The following is a 14,472-nucleotide window of genomic DNA, read 5'->3' on the forward strand; positions in this document are numbered from 1 at the left end:
GTGACAATGCAAGTTAACAGCTGCGCTTTCCATATAATCAAGAAGAATGTTGTTTATCCTGACATGAATAGACTCTTGGACTGTACTAGAGAAACACAATTTCTTTTGTAGGCTTCTGCTTACAGTATAAAGCAGATTCTTTTGTACTCCTTCATTCATACGCATCCAGTAATTAGACCCGCCCACTGATGTTCAAACAAACACTTCTCTCTTTGTATGAAGGAGATCTCTGTCTGTGGATAGTCTTGTTGTTTTCTTGACCATGTGGTTCAGTGGGTGACCTGGTGTGAGGCCAGACTGTAAAAAGAATCCCAGTGTTTGTGAAGTGAGTGCGACCCCATGCATGGTGCCTGTCCAAGATCTCCCATTAAAACCTGCACAACTGTCAGGTCGGTCTGAGAAAAAGCAGAAGTTGCTAGAAGCGTCTTAAGGTAAACACAGAGAGACAGTCACGTTACTGAACATGTGCAGAGAAGAATGAAAAACAGAGAGAGAACTAAGAGATGACCTGATGCTTTTCAATCCAGCTGTCTTCATCCAGCTTTGCCAAAGCCTTGTTTCCTTTTCCTTTCTTTTGATTTCATTCTGTCCCTTTTAATGACCTCTTCAACCTCCTCTATGGCTAACAAAAGCTTTAATTATTTGCTTTATGACATAAGCAGTGACACTCTTCACTGGAATTAAAGTGGGTTGGACTTCACCAGTTTAAAACTCAATCTAACAAGACTCATCTGTGCCACAGTGTTCCTGAACATGAAGACATTTGCATGGAGTCAAACTACTCATTTCAACCAAAAACATAACTTTCTACTTAAACAAGCAGCACATAAATGCATATAATCTAATAATAATGTGGCCATAAAATAATTGCTGTCATAAAGAGGTAGCTTTGTTTAAATTATAAACACTAACAGGTCAACTTCAAGCCGATGCTAATAACCCTGCATGTGTTTGGCTTGGAGAAAAAAGTCAACCTTGGAAGGAGAACACAGTGGACAGCAGCGTATTGAAAACAGATGTGTGAAATACCTTCTTCTGCACCAGCTGGCATTTCTCAGCAGTTTCTGGCTTTGAGATATACTTATAATTTTTGATATCTACAGCGACTAATGTCCGCCAGATAATAGGCTGCATTGATGTTGGCTGAAACCACATGAACACCTCTTCAATACGTCCAATGGAGCAAAAAGGTGTGGTTGAGCCAAAGTGATTTAAAGGAAACCTTAATAAGAATGTGAATATTGTGTCAGTAATGACAATACATACACTACTGTTCAAAAGTTTGGGGTCACCCAGACAATTCCATGTTTTCCATGAAAACTCACACTTTTATTCATGTGCTAACATAAGTGCACAAGGGTTTTCTAATCATCAAATAGACTTTCATCACCATTAGCTAACACAATGTAGCATTAGAACACAGGAGTGATGGTTGCTGGAAATGTTCCTCTGTACCTCTATGTAGATATTCCATTAAAAATCAGTCGTTTCCAGCTACAATAGTCATTTACCATATTAACAATGTCTAGACTGGATTTTTGATTCATTTAATGTTATCGACATTGAAAAAAAAGTGTTTCTTTCAAAAATAAGGATATTTCTAAGTGACTCCAAACTTTTAGTAGTAGTATAAATAAAGCAGGGGTTGCTTCAGCTTTATCAGTTGGAGAAGAGATATAGGTGTCTGTTTTGTTCATACACTACAACTAGCAATAATCAGGTTGGAAAATGTCCTTGAGCAAAACAGTGAATCCATCAGTGCTCCAGGGATGTTGCACTCGCTAACCCCGACCTCAGACTTCTGTCTACAGAGTCAGGTGTAAACAAAAATAGCCTTTCTGCTAGAAAATGGAATCAATATGGCATTTTTCTCATCCTAACACAATATCATTCCTCTAATCCAAAATGGTATATTCTGTCGCATTAAGAGCCAAATGAAACCCAAATCTTTTCATGAGATATTTGGATAAAAAAATGATACAGCTGTTAGCAGAACGCCTGTGTATATGGAGCATAGCTGTGTTATGGGCGGACCAGAAAGGTATTTGGTGCGCAGAAGTTTAATCTTCTTTTCTGATTTAGGATTTGGGATAGATCAGACTTTCAATTTGGCCACAGCATTCTCAATGCAAAGCAACTGGACGTTGTGGATACAACTGTTTCATGTGGCTGCGTCTCTCACGCTGACAAAATGTAATTTATGAAGCAGAAACATGCTCCTACATGTTAATGCTCGATGCACATCTCATGATTTGGCTAGCTAGTGCTATCTGCAGGATGCTACACTCATTTTAAGCACAAAAGACTTTTAGAAAGCCCCGGTATTGTTGTGTACTTAGTAATTTATATTGGATCAGTCTGGACAGATGCAAATAAAAGACTCAGGTCTCACACAGAAAAGGCCTGCTGGTGATCCTTTCATTAAGTACACAGTCTGAGCCCGGAGCTGTCTGAAAATCAATCAGCAAATCAGTATTTGAACAAAAAGCATTTGTTTGACCTGTGAAACTAAAAACTGTTCTAGTATAAGAGCACCAACCACAAAATGTGCAACTTTCACAACAGTCTAGAGAAATAAAAGGTTATTTCTCAATCCCGTTGTTAATTTTCCACAGTTCAGCTGCAAACGGAACAGTGGTGCCCAATTGTCTTGTACAGCTGGATAACATACGTCGCCAACATTCTGCCAATTATTTAACGGCGCCCTGAGTGCAAAATGAGTAAACACACACAGACTTGGACACTACTAACTACTAACTGGGCCATGATAGAAATGCTGACTGGCAGGTTAAGAGCAGATTAAAATCAATCACAGTCGACAGAGAGCCATCAGAACCGTCGTTTGTGTGAAAGGCCAAGTGTTACAGTAGCAGGGCTGCTTGGCTGCCATGTGTGTGTGCTCAATGTGCATTTAAATTACAGGACTGTGTCAAGATATGACAAAGGCATTGCCTCTGGAGCATTACTGTCACATGGCTGAGGGAGCAGTGCTGAAGTGGCTCTCAGATTACAGGATTAACATACAGAGACGCAATAAGAGCAGAGAGAAAGGGATAACAGCACAGAGACAGACAAAGGAAGCATTTCTTCCACCAGCTGACAGTTAACACTTGTCTACTGGGCTGTGGGTTACAGAAGTTCAGTTCTTGTTGGACTTTGAAGTAGGGACAGTTGGCTGTCACAAAGTTAGTCTGAGCTTTGACTGCAATGCAAAGAACTGTGTAGCGCTAGAATGTAATGTGATTCTTTCGGTGTGGTCGCTGTTCCTGTTTTTATGATGACAAATTTTGCATTTGTAACAACAGGGCACCGCTGCAGTGTTTCTACTCCATCATGTCTAAAGTTACGTATGGTCTTAGGAGGTAATTAATTGCCCTCTATCAGTATTAATGGCAAAACATTATGGTACCAGCTTCTCAAATACATATTATATCTGTTTAATATGGATTCCTATGGGTTGAATTCTTCTTGGTAAGACCAAACAAGCAATCTGAAGATAACTGATGGCTTTTTTAGTTGTTTTAGTTTGGATGATTGTTTTAAACAATTGTGGAAAAATATGACAAAATAGTAATGTATACACTACCGTTCAAAAGTTTGGGGTCACTAAGACAGTTTCATGTTTTCCATGAAAATTCACACTTTTATTCATGTGCTAACATAACTGCACAAGGGTTTTCTAGTCATCAGTTAGCCTTTCAACACCATTAGCTAGCAACATGTAGCATTAGAACACAGGAGTGATGGTTGCTGGAAATGTTCCTCTGTACCTCTATGGAGATATTCCATTAAAAATCAGCTGTTTCCAACTACAATATTCATTTACCACATTAATAATGTCTCAACTGGATTTTTGATTCATTTAATGTTATCTTCATTGAAAAAAAATGCTTTTCCTTCAAAAATTTCCTTTCTAAGTGACTAACTTTTGAACGACAGTGTATATCGGCATCGGCCAAAATGACTTGGAAAATATCGGCATATCGGATCCTTTAACGGTGCACAATAAATACTATTGTGTACTTTGGTACTATTACATAGATACTGCAGTGCATCCGCTGTGGTCTAAAAACAGAAAATTCAATTAACATGTTACATAAAGGCAATCCAATTTTCCCCACGTATTTCCACATCGACTCATGTTCCTCACACGTGTAAACAGTATCGTGGTCATGTTCTTTACCTCTAAAATAGCCTCTGTGTCTTTAGTCACGCCTGTTTTCAAAAGTTCATTATTTTGTGCAAAATCGCCATTAACCAGAAAGAGAAGAAAGATAAAGACTATGATAAAATCTGGCTAACTGTGTACTATAACTGAATATTCCATCAACAGATTCAGTGATGATCTGTCCTGTTGACATGTTTTATCAAGCAGGCACCAGCATTAATTCATGAACAAAGGGGCTTGAGCAAACCCAGTGTCGATGTAGATGGGAAGATGTTTTGCCTGGTGAGTCTAATTTGTGGTGCACCCTCTAGATTCTAGTTTTATATATGGTTTGCCCCCTTTGGAGAAGCCTGGAAATGCTCACATTAATGACAGGCTCACCATGTGTTTGTTTTGACAATGACACTTTAATAAGGTGCATATTAGAGAAACAGAGCTAGAAAACAGAAGCAGACACTGCAGCTCTGACCCACAGAGAACAAATCAGCTAAACAAATCAGCACGCTCTCCAAAATCAATTTCTGTAGTGAGCTCATTATCCTAGTTGCATTTGGTTTCAGATTAGGCATTAGAATAATATGTTTACTCTAAATGAATGGTCTCTATAGCATGCTGAACTGATCCATGCCTTGAAAAAAAAAATGCAGTAATTCCTACGTGACAGAATAATAGCACGAAGCAAAAAAAAAAAGTACATTTCAGACTAGGGAGTGTGCAGCTAAAATGAGGGAGGACAGAGATTAAAACGCAGGTTAAAAGGCTGCTGCTTGTTTCACATGCAAAGTTGTCAAACCCGTTTTGCAGACAGAATTTCCAACCCCCCACTCCCAATGTGTTAGCATTCTTCCTCGGGTCAGCCCTTCAAGTGGAGGTTAGACTCGGGGCAAAGAAGGAAACTGACATGCAGCAATACCCTTGCTAGGGTTTCAGTTGCATTATCTGGGTTGTATTTGTTGAATAAGTTCCAGAAAACAGGATGAACAACTACTTCGGTTAAAAACAGCACATAGAAATCAATAGCTTCTTGACTGTAGAAAATTTTGAACAAAAAGTTCAATGTTGACGCTTCAATTAATTTGCATATTTCAGAACAACATCTTAACTTTTGGAATCTGTATTTACTGTGATTTGTATCCACTGTTTTGGATGTTCTACACATGCAGGTCCTAACAACTGTGCTGCATTGTCTTGAATTTGATGAACCAAAACATATTCAGTAAGCAGATGGTGGGGAAAGCCTGAATTTATGATGATAAAAAGGTCTTAACTGGATAGCTAGAAGAAGAAGGGGTATTTTAACTCATTTAATTGGGCTGTGGACATTCAACACACAAAAAAGGCTGGGAACCAATGAACTGCAGGATCAATATGGCCTTGACTATCAGCAGAAAGGGAAGAAAGGGACGACTGAATTAGTGTCATCTAGGCTTTCGGTACTTCTGCCATCATTGGAGATGTGACTATTAGAAAGTCAGCATGGCTATAAATTAGCAAATGACAGAAAACTGGAATATCAAAGTAGGAGAATATTACAGAAAGGAATGAACAGCTGAGAGATGCAATATAAATTATAGTTTTTAAATGACAGGAAGCCAATTAGCAAATTGCAAAGCTGCAGTTCAGGACAGATGTGTGCTCCTGATCCAAGGTTGAAACTCTCGTGCCAGTGGTTTTATAAATTCATGTCAACTTTCTTGTGTGACTGTCATGCTTTTGATGGTATCTAATGTGGTAATGCTCAGTCATACTGGGACTGGACTGATTTGCAAATCGCAACATCTTCCAGAAAAACATGATGATTTTTTGTTATCATTCAGCCCTGCTAGAAACATGAAGCACTACTGGCTGTCATCGTGATTTCTCATCAATGTACTGCAGAACCAACAGTAAACATTGTTCTGTGCACCACAGCTGGGCACAGTCCAAGAATAGACGCAAATGTATTTCTGAATAATAAAACATGCAACCCCTACAGATTGTCAATAATGGGGCGTGGAGATCACTGTAATCTGTTCAAGGATACCCTGAGCTGCAGCCTGTCCTTTAAAAATCCCTACCTCCTCCTCAGTTGCTATGGCAACCAGAGCGGTGGGTGACCGGTGCAAGCTGGGTGGGTGGGTGACTTAATGTAAGCCCCTTCCGATGCACATTACCCTCCTTTTTAATCTCTTCTGGATGTTTGCAAGGAAGAAAATAGGATTGTCTCTTTAATTCGTCAGACAAAAACAAATAACAAAACCATTAAGGATTACAGGGTTAAAATCCAGCTTGCCATCACTCAGACGCAGCGTGAAATCCTGCAGAATTGCAGAGGTTAGCTGTCAGCCGCATCACACTGTATAGTATTTACATGATGTGGAGTATGCAGCCTCATGAGAGACGGCTGTGGAAGCGACAGTGGAACCTGAGAAGGATGGGCAGCAGCAGGAAATGAGTGAGGAGAATGAGCAGACCCCCCTCCGCTCAAGGTGACTTTCCTTTTCATTGACCTGATTATCTGCACGCTGCCCCCCCATCATGGAAAAAGTATGCCATCCTCTCTCTCTCGCACTCACTTGACTGATAACGGGCTGCATAGGCCACACCAGAGAGAGGAGCTGGTGGGAGGCAGCAGCCTGTAGCCTCTGTGCACATATTTCCACCACCACCTCACTCTATCCCCACAGCAGCCTTGTCATTACGGGGCATTCCCTGCATAAAGACGACAACTCTCCCACCACGAAATCAGCCCCGGGGCCTGATCGGAGCACCCTGTCATCCTCCCCTTCCCCTCCCCCCGTTACTAGGGCAACACCGTTCTCTGCACCGGCACCTCCTAATTAGACAGACATGACACCATCACCTACGTATCGGTGAGAGGAATCCAGCTCAGGTTCTGGAGAGTGATAAAGCAAAACCAGCAACCCCGACTCCCCTCATGCACAGACTGATAGCCTCCAATTATCTGCCGGTCACATGCAGTCCACACACAGACATTCCAGTCCAGGCAGATAGCCGGCTCCTGCGCTCCTTTTCCTTGCATTCATTTGATTATAGGCTAGAATAGGCAGATTCATTGAGCTCGTCTTACCCTGTCCAGGAGTGAGTTCGCCTCTGTTGTGCTGTGAGCATTCCCTTTATATCCTCAACTCACTGCAGTATCCAGCTTTCTGCACTGTCGACAGAAAAAGCTGCACTTGTAGACAGCACGCAGTGGAGCATTTCCTGCGCAAGGTATGTAATCCACGCAGGTTCACAGTCATCTGTCTAATAACCACCTTCCCAGAGGCTGTCAAAATCAGCCGAGAGGAAAATCCCAGTTAGACGGAGGCTGTTTTTCTCTGACGGCTGGGGGGCAAACCAGGGATAAACTCGTCACGCAGAACGAGCCAGTGTTTGGAAACCTTGCAAACAGCCAGCTGGCCGGCGAGCATTTCTCCTTGTCCTCTACCCTCCCTAGCCTCCTGCTCTCTGCCTTTCTCTGCAGAGCCGTGGGGGCAGAGGGGACAGGCACAGATGTTACTGGCTCCAGGCCACACCCCTTTTCAACACTCCCCGTCCTAATAGGATGCAGCCGAGCCGTGGCCGCCGCCCAGCTCGCTCCCTCCCCCTCTACACTGGCTTCGGACAACTTGTTTAGGGCTTGTTTGGAGAGCTGCAGGAAGAAAACAAAGCTAAGGTGTAAAACGTGTGTGGTGTAAATGTGGGTGTGAGAGGAAGACAGATGGTACTCAGCGAAAGTGTGGCAAGGCTACTGAAGGAATAAAGTGATTTCAAAGACATAAATTATGAAAGAAAAAAGAATTTAGCTATTTCCCACTTGAAATCCTCCTGTGTATAATAAAACACCTTTAGCACACTTATAAAAGTGCATACGACAGTCTAGCAATGCTGAGACAACCACAGAAATATCCAAAGGATTTTGTTTCTAAACAATCTCAGACACTCCCGCGTGATTTACAGCACAAGCATCACTCCTGCACTTCGACTAATTACTGCCTCACAGAATCCAGCATCCATAAACATTCCTACATTGCAACACTGTGACATTTTTCATGCGAACACCAAAGCAATAAAATTGTGCGAGAAATTCGACTTTCTATGCAGGATACTAATCAGATTAGTATATCACAGTAATCCACCTTCACAGTCAGATTTCACTTGAGAGAATCAGTAATGCAATAATGGAAGAACTATTACAGTCAAAAAAAAAAAAGCTACGTCCTTAATTTCATAGAGGATTTCCAAGTGTCAAGACAGATTAGGTGAATAAGTGACGTCACACAAGGCTATTATCTTGGCAGAAGACCCATTTAACACAGCTAAAACTTCTACTCAAGTAAGTTGTAGTGTGAAATTTAAAAACGTATTAAAAAATAACACGATTATATCTTGAATTTCCTCAAGGGGAAGCATCAAGTATCTATCAATGAACATATGGATAAAAACAACTGTTGTTCAAATTCATCAACTGTTCACTGCTCTCACCAATATGAATGTTTTATTTCTAGTTTAAAGCTATACAGATGATTTTAAAGAAAGTGATCAGGATCTTCACTAAGATATGAGGGTTTACTTAGGTGCATCTGCCCCACTGCTTCACCAAGTTTCATGAAATTCAGTGTGGAAGTTTTTGCATCATCTGGCAGATTGATGAGTTGCACTGGAAACACACCTCTGCACACACAGAGGAACAAATCATGATGATTTCAAGGCGTATCATTAATGCTAATTGCTATGTTGTTCTCTGTTCGTAGGAAACTGGAGACAATCAGACATGTTCTCATAAGAGAACAGAAGTCATCTAACTGATTCAGGCCCTGCAGGTTTCCGTGCAGGTGTTGGGTGTTGACAAAATAAGAGTCATCTATCAGTGATTCACTTCTTGTTCTTCTGAAGTGAGTCAAGTGTTGCCGATGCGTTTCCGTCACAATGCTTTTGTTGTGTATTTTCTTATTTAACGCTGTTCTGTCCAATCAGAGTCAGCAGAAAACGTGGCAGTAGAGTATCACGTGCCCTGTGAGTAGTGAAACTGTAACTGAGACTATCTATTTTCTCTACTCGCCATGAAAATTCTGGGCTCAGACACTCTCCTGCCAAAAGGAAGTCACAAATCAAACTAAAAGAAAAATTAAAACCTTTTCCTTTACAGCTGGGAGCAAGCACAAGAAGCATTGTTGTCTGTCTTCATGGCCTCTAAACCAGTTACATTCCACATGCTGTTTGGAGAGCTTTTTAATGTCAATTTCCATGATTTCTGGGTTATTAAAAGTTCAAAGTCTTCCAACAGCTGCACTTTTGCTGCCATTTGGAGATGCCAACATGTTGAGTTGCCTGCAGCTTTAGCATTTCTGAATCACTTCCAAGTCACATGTTATGGCTAGCTGATTTAGTGCTCCATCTTCTGAAGCACTGCAACTGCGCAGATTTTTTAATTCCACGTCTGAGTTTGCACTGTTGATCCGCAAAACCGGGCTGGTGTGAAACAGTTTATCTCCACAGGGCTGGAGCAACAGACATCAGTGGCGAGCCACGCCGGTGCAGTCATGAATGGATAACAGTGGAAGCTGCACGGTCCTGGGTAGCTGCCTCTGAAAAGAATGTCATGCAGCTGGAATAACAGACAGGTCCTGTTCCCATGGAGAGCTTCTGTTCTGGTGGGACGGATCTTCCGTGTCAATAAAAGCCAGGAGGACTGATGTTTGGTTGACCTTGCGTGCACCAGGTACAGCAGATAATGTACAGGACACAGAGGGCTATGACATTTTTAATGCTGGCCTGCATTTCTGCATAGTACTAGAAGATTTAAAGCAAGATAATAAGTCTATTTTTCAGACCGTGTACAGTTTTCATGAACTTCACTTTCAGAGGGATTTACAGTGTCTGCTGTAATGTGAAAAAGCAACTTAAATCCAAACAAGAAAAGCAGTCAGAGGCGCAGTACTCCGCCAAGGCTGCTCAGTCTTTGAATCATTTCTGACAGATGAAATCTTTAATAAAAAATGACCTTGTGCTGAGCACAGGCATGTATTATGCATGTTTACGTTATGTACAGATATCGCATCGTGTGACCTAAATATGTAGTGGGCAGCAGGAACTGATGGGACTCAGAAACATCCCCATACTTTAATCAATTGTTCCTTGATTTCCAATATACAAGTCCCCGCGGATTTGTAGTAGGATTACAATCGTGTGATAGTCAGAAGGCAGCTGAGGTAGTGTTCACTTGTCATAGTTACAGTGACGCCGTGCCGCTATCTCACAAATCCTTAACAAATCCGTGGATCCAGACTATAAGCCACATCACTGCCAAAATCTAATGAGGTGGTCCTTGTGTCATTTCTGACCTTCCCTGAAAATTTCATCCAAATCCGTTATTCCGTTTTTGAGTAATGTTGCTAACAGACAGATTCACGTACGCCGATCGTCACATAACTCTGCCGTGTTCAATGGCGGAGTAATAACAGATTTTCTAACCTCTCAAAGTCTTTCTACAACCTGTTTGCACTAATTTAGTATAAGGTCACAAAAAGAGGATGATTTAGATGAGGGAAGTGGGTCATAATTATCATGGGTCCTATCCAGGGTGAAACACTCCACCAACCACCAATGTTTTTCAGTCTGACACCTGCCAATATTGTTTCTCAAGGGAGTTTGCAGAATGTTCAGGATCATCTTACAGTAGCAGCAACCACGCATGAATGACATAATACATGGCAGCCTCTTCATTTGAACTCTAGCTTGAGGCTTTTGGCTTTTGCATCTTCATATTTGGCCAAGGGGCAAAACATCCTGCACAACACCCCTGTCAGAAACTGAAGTCTAAAAAAAAATGGTGAGAGTATTCTTCTTTCCTGGACTTTTCTGTTAATTATTTAACATGCAAGGGCTGAAAAAACTCAACTTTACCCTTTTTTATGGTGTTCAAGAGGGAGTAATATTATTTTCTGTTGTTTTAGTATGGTCTTTGAGGCTTTTGTGGCAGGTGTTAACAATACCAACAAATCATTACAATATACAGTACAACACAATGCAGCACAGCATAACAATAACTTTAATCCCGATCACTTTCAGAGCATGCTATTGACCCATACGGATCTGCAAACATCGCTTTTAGGGCACTGTTTTTCTGCTTGGAAATCTGTTTGCAATCCATCACCAGTGAAACGAGGAAGCATGGAAATGTGTTTGGCTGCAGATTGTAGATGACCCTGACAAGTTCAGCTGTGATTACAAGCTTGTTGACCAAGTTTCTCTGGTTATGGGAAATAAAAAAACTTTGGTGAAATGCTAATTGTTGGGCTCCCAGTGTGAAACATGGGTTGGATCTGCAGCCGCACACACAGAAGCTAATGGAAACCATGAAAAAGATGCAGAAAACCCTCAAGTGAAGGATTTGAGTGTGTGGACTTGAACCAAAAGTTCAGCTGCACACTAATGATAAGTATTTTCTGAGCTGAATCGTGACTGACAGCGGCTAAATAAAAAACAGTTCCTCAAACTACTGCGAAGGAATGTGTGAAGGGGGAACGCTATATTATGGCTCGTATCATGTGGTGGAAGGCTGCAGCGCTGCACCGTATACATATGTTTTGTTCAGGGTGGGGCCATTTCCATAAATTCCAACCATGCAGCCCTTCCCTTGTAGGAGACCCCTAACGCTCACAAATTAAATGCCAGGATTAAAAAGGGTCCCACTGGTCTCTACCCTCCCTCTGGCAAGCTTGTAATTATTCCCTGAACCAGGTCCATCCCAGAAGGGCCACACAACTTTCTGCATCCACTAATCTCTAGAAAGCAGCCGAGCAACTGCAAACATGAAAAGGAAGTCCAAGTCGGGATAGAACCATTCACAGCTGAGATGCTGAGGAAAGAAGAACAGTGTTAAAACAATGTTAAAAAGAGGATCGATGTGGCAGACTAGACAAGGTTAGAGTAGGAATACATCATTAACAAAATGATAAGGATGGATGTTTTCAGTTTCTACACCACTGCAAGGGTACCCACAGGAGGTTTTCTCTTATCTCACATAATCAAACTAGAAAAGCACTCAGAGAGCGCAGTACTCCATCAAGGGTGTTCATTCTCCCATATGGCATTGTCCACAATGCAGCATATTTTTATAGAAATGCAGCATTTGTATAAAAGTTGTTGATCACAAATCACGGCACTATAGAATGTGGTCATTTAATATAGATCTACCCACAAACAAAATAACCTTGTGCTGATCACAGGCGTGTTATGCATGAGTACGTTATGTACGGATACCGAATCGCGTGACCTAAATATGTAGCGGGTGGCGGGAACTGATGGGACTCAGAAAAACTCCAACAATTTAATTAACCGATCCTTGTATCATTTCAAAGGATAAGTCCCGATAAGTCCACAGTGGTGGACTTGCAGTAGGATCGCAATCATGTGATCGTCAGCAGGCAGCTGACGTAGTGTTCACTTGTCATAGTTACAGTGACGCCGTGCCACATTCTCGCAATGAAACAAAAATCCTTAAATCTGTGGATCCAGACTATAAGCCGCATCACTGCCAAAATCTAATGAGGTGGTTTTTGTGTGATTTCTGACCTTCCCTGAAAATTTCATCCAAATCCGTTATTCCGTTTTTGAGTAATGTTGTGCACAGACAGACAGACAAACATACGCTGATCGTCACAGAACCTCGACGCGTTCCTTGGCGGAGTAATAAGACTCAGCTTCTATTTTCAGTAGCATTTTATAGCACATTCTCGTGGTCTTTAGGGCTGTCCCAAATAACTAACAGCTAAAATCTAAAATGTGGTCTGCTTACACAGGCCTGGTTCAGAGACCAGGGACTGTGAAATACTGGAGCGTTTGGGGACATTGCAGCCGGGCTCCAACTTCTTTATTAATTCCCTGAAGCTTTGGGTTATAGGTCTTTATATCCATAGCAATGGTATCCATTACCTCTCTTTTTCTTTTCTCTGTAATCGGTTATTTGAACTGCAGGGTCTGCTATGTAGTTTTAACTATTTAGTCACTATTTTTCAAGTAAAGTAAATGAATGTTTTAATCATGTGTACCATTACTCTTTAAACTGTAGATAAAAGTAGTGTCATCATAGTGACAGTAGCTAAGTTGAGTCTGTTTACTTGTAAAAATCAAAGTTCTTTACACAGACGAAAACATCATCGCTGGTGCCTAAGCTTGGATGTATATACCTCAATATTTGAACAGTGCAATTTAAAGAATAAATGATGCCTTTTTGGCATACGTTCAGCAAAAGAAATCTAACTGAACATGAGTATCGGAAGCCCAAAATTAAATATACCAAATCAATATCTGAATAGTTGAATATTTTCTGTCCAATCCTCACAGTCTTTCTCCGTCATCTGCATATATGAACAAAGTAAGTTCTGGAAAGAGCTAGTAAGTGGACCTTAAGTTTCAGATTTTTTTTTGTCATTATCTTCTGCTTTTAACCTTAAAGTAGAATAAATCAATATTTGATTATCTGCAACATCACGTGTATTGGTCATGCAAAATCTACCCAGCTAGCTCTTTGACCCTCATATTGTAAAATGATCTCTTTATTTACAAGAAAACCTGGATAATTTACAGCTTCGGTCATAAAAACTCTTCCTGGACAAATTTTTTACACACTGCTGCATAAATATTATGACGTGAATGACTACAGCTGCAGTAAACGTGCTTGTAACGGATTGGCAGAATTTGAGGGTTAAAGGCTGTGGCTTAACTTGTTGATCCCTCCAGATGTAGGCCAGCTCACTGTACTGACAAGTCAGTGGTTAAGGTTTCAAGCAGAGAGATAAGACAGAGACGGCACGGCATAATGCACCGAGTACTACACTAGAGGTGGCACGTACACAAACAACTAAACAAATCAAATAGAGTAATGTTAATCCAATATAATCCAATCGGTCTCCAGTCCGCTCTGAGGGTGAAGACAGTGTCAACGCACTCCCTGTCTATTAGCTAATGCCACACACAAGCATTCTGAGAATTAGTTCACCAGACTAAATCCATGTGAAAAGGTCTGAGGTCCTGGCCTCATCTTTGACCGCTAACACGGATGTGAGACTGGCTTATGGCCAGTCAAACGCATGACTGACTCACTGGCATAGAGGCGACGTCTAAGGTGAAACCAAGTCAGCATATACTGCATGGCCATCTTGCATGACAGAACGGCTGAGTTACAAGCTGCTTATCTCAAAGTGTGTCATAATCTCAGTGGAGAAAAACAACCTGAGACCAGAAGCTGGGAAAATACTCTGAGAAGCAAGAGCTGCAAACTGCAAAAGAAATGACAACAAAACAGAAACGGCAGAAAA

At 41.3% G+C, this 14,472-nt stretch overlaps 1 protein-coding gene across 6 annotated transcripts in view; it reads right to left on the reverse strand.

Moving 5' to 3' along the window:
- Positions 1–14,472, reverse strand: part of LOC111566661 (disheveled-associated activator of morphogenesis 1) — a 60,622-nt gene that overhangs the window by 35,033 nt on the left and 11,117 nt on the right. The window contains exon 1 of one of the 6 annotated variants that reach the window (XM_023267376.3): positions 7,239–7,626. The exons of the other annotated variants lie outside the window; for them this stretch is intronic. The gene's annotated coding sequence lies outside the window, so the exon portion shown is untranslated. Of the gene's footprint in view, positions 1–7,238; positions 7,627–14,472 lie in introns of those variants that run through there. 6 annotated transcript variants of the gene reach the window in all.

Source organism: Amphiprion ocellaris, chromosome 12 (genome assembly GCF_022539595.1).
Source record: "Amphiprion ocellaris isolate individual 3 ecotype Okinawa chromosome 12, ASM2253959v1, whole genome shotgun sequence".
NCBI classification, from domain to species: domain Eukaryota; kingdom Metazoa; phylum Chordata; class Actinopteri; family Pomacentridae; genus Amphiprion; species Amphiprion ocellaris.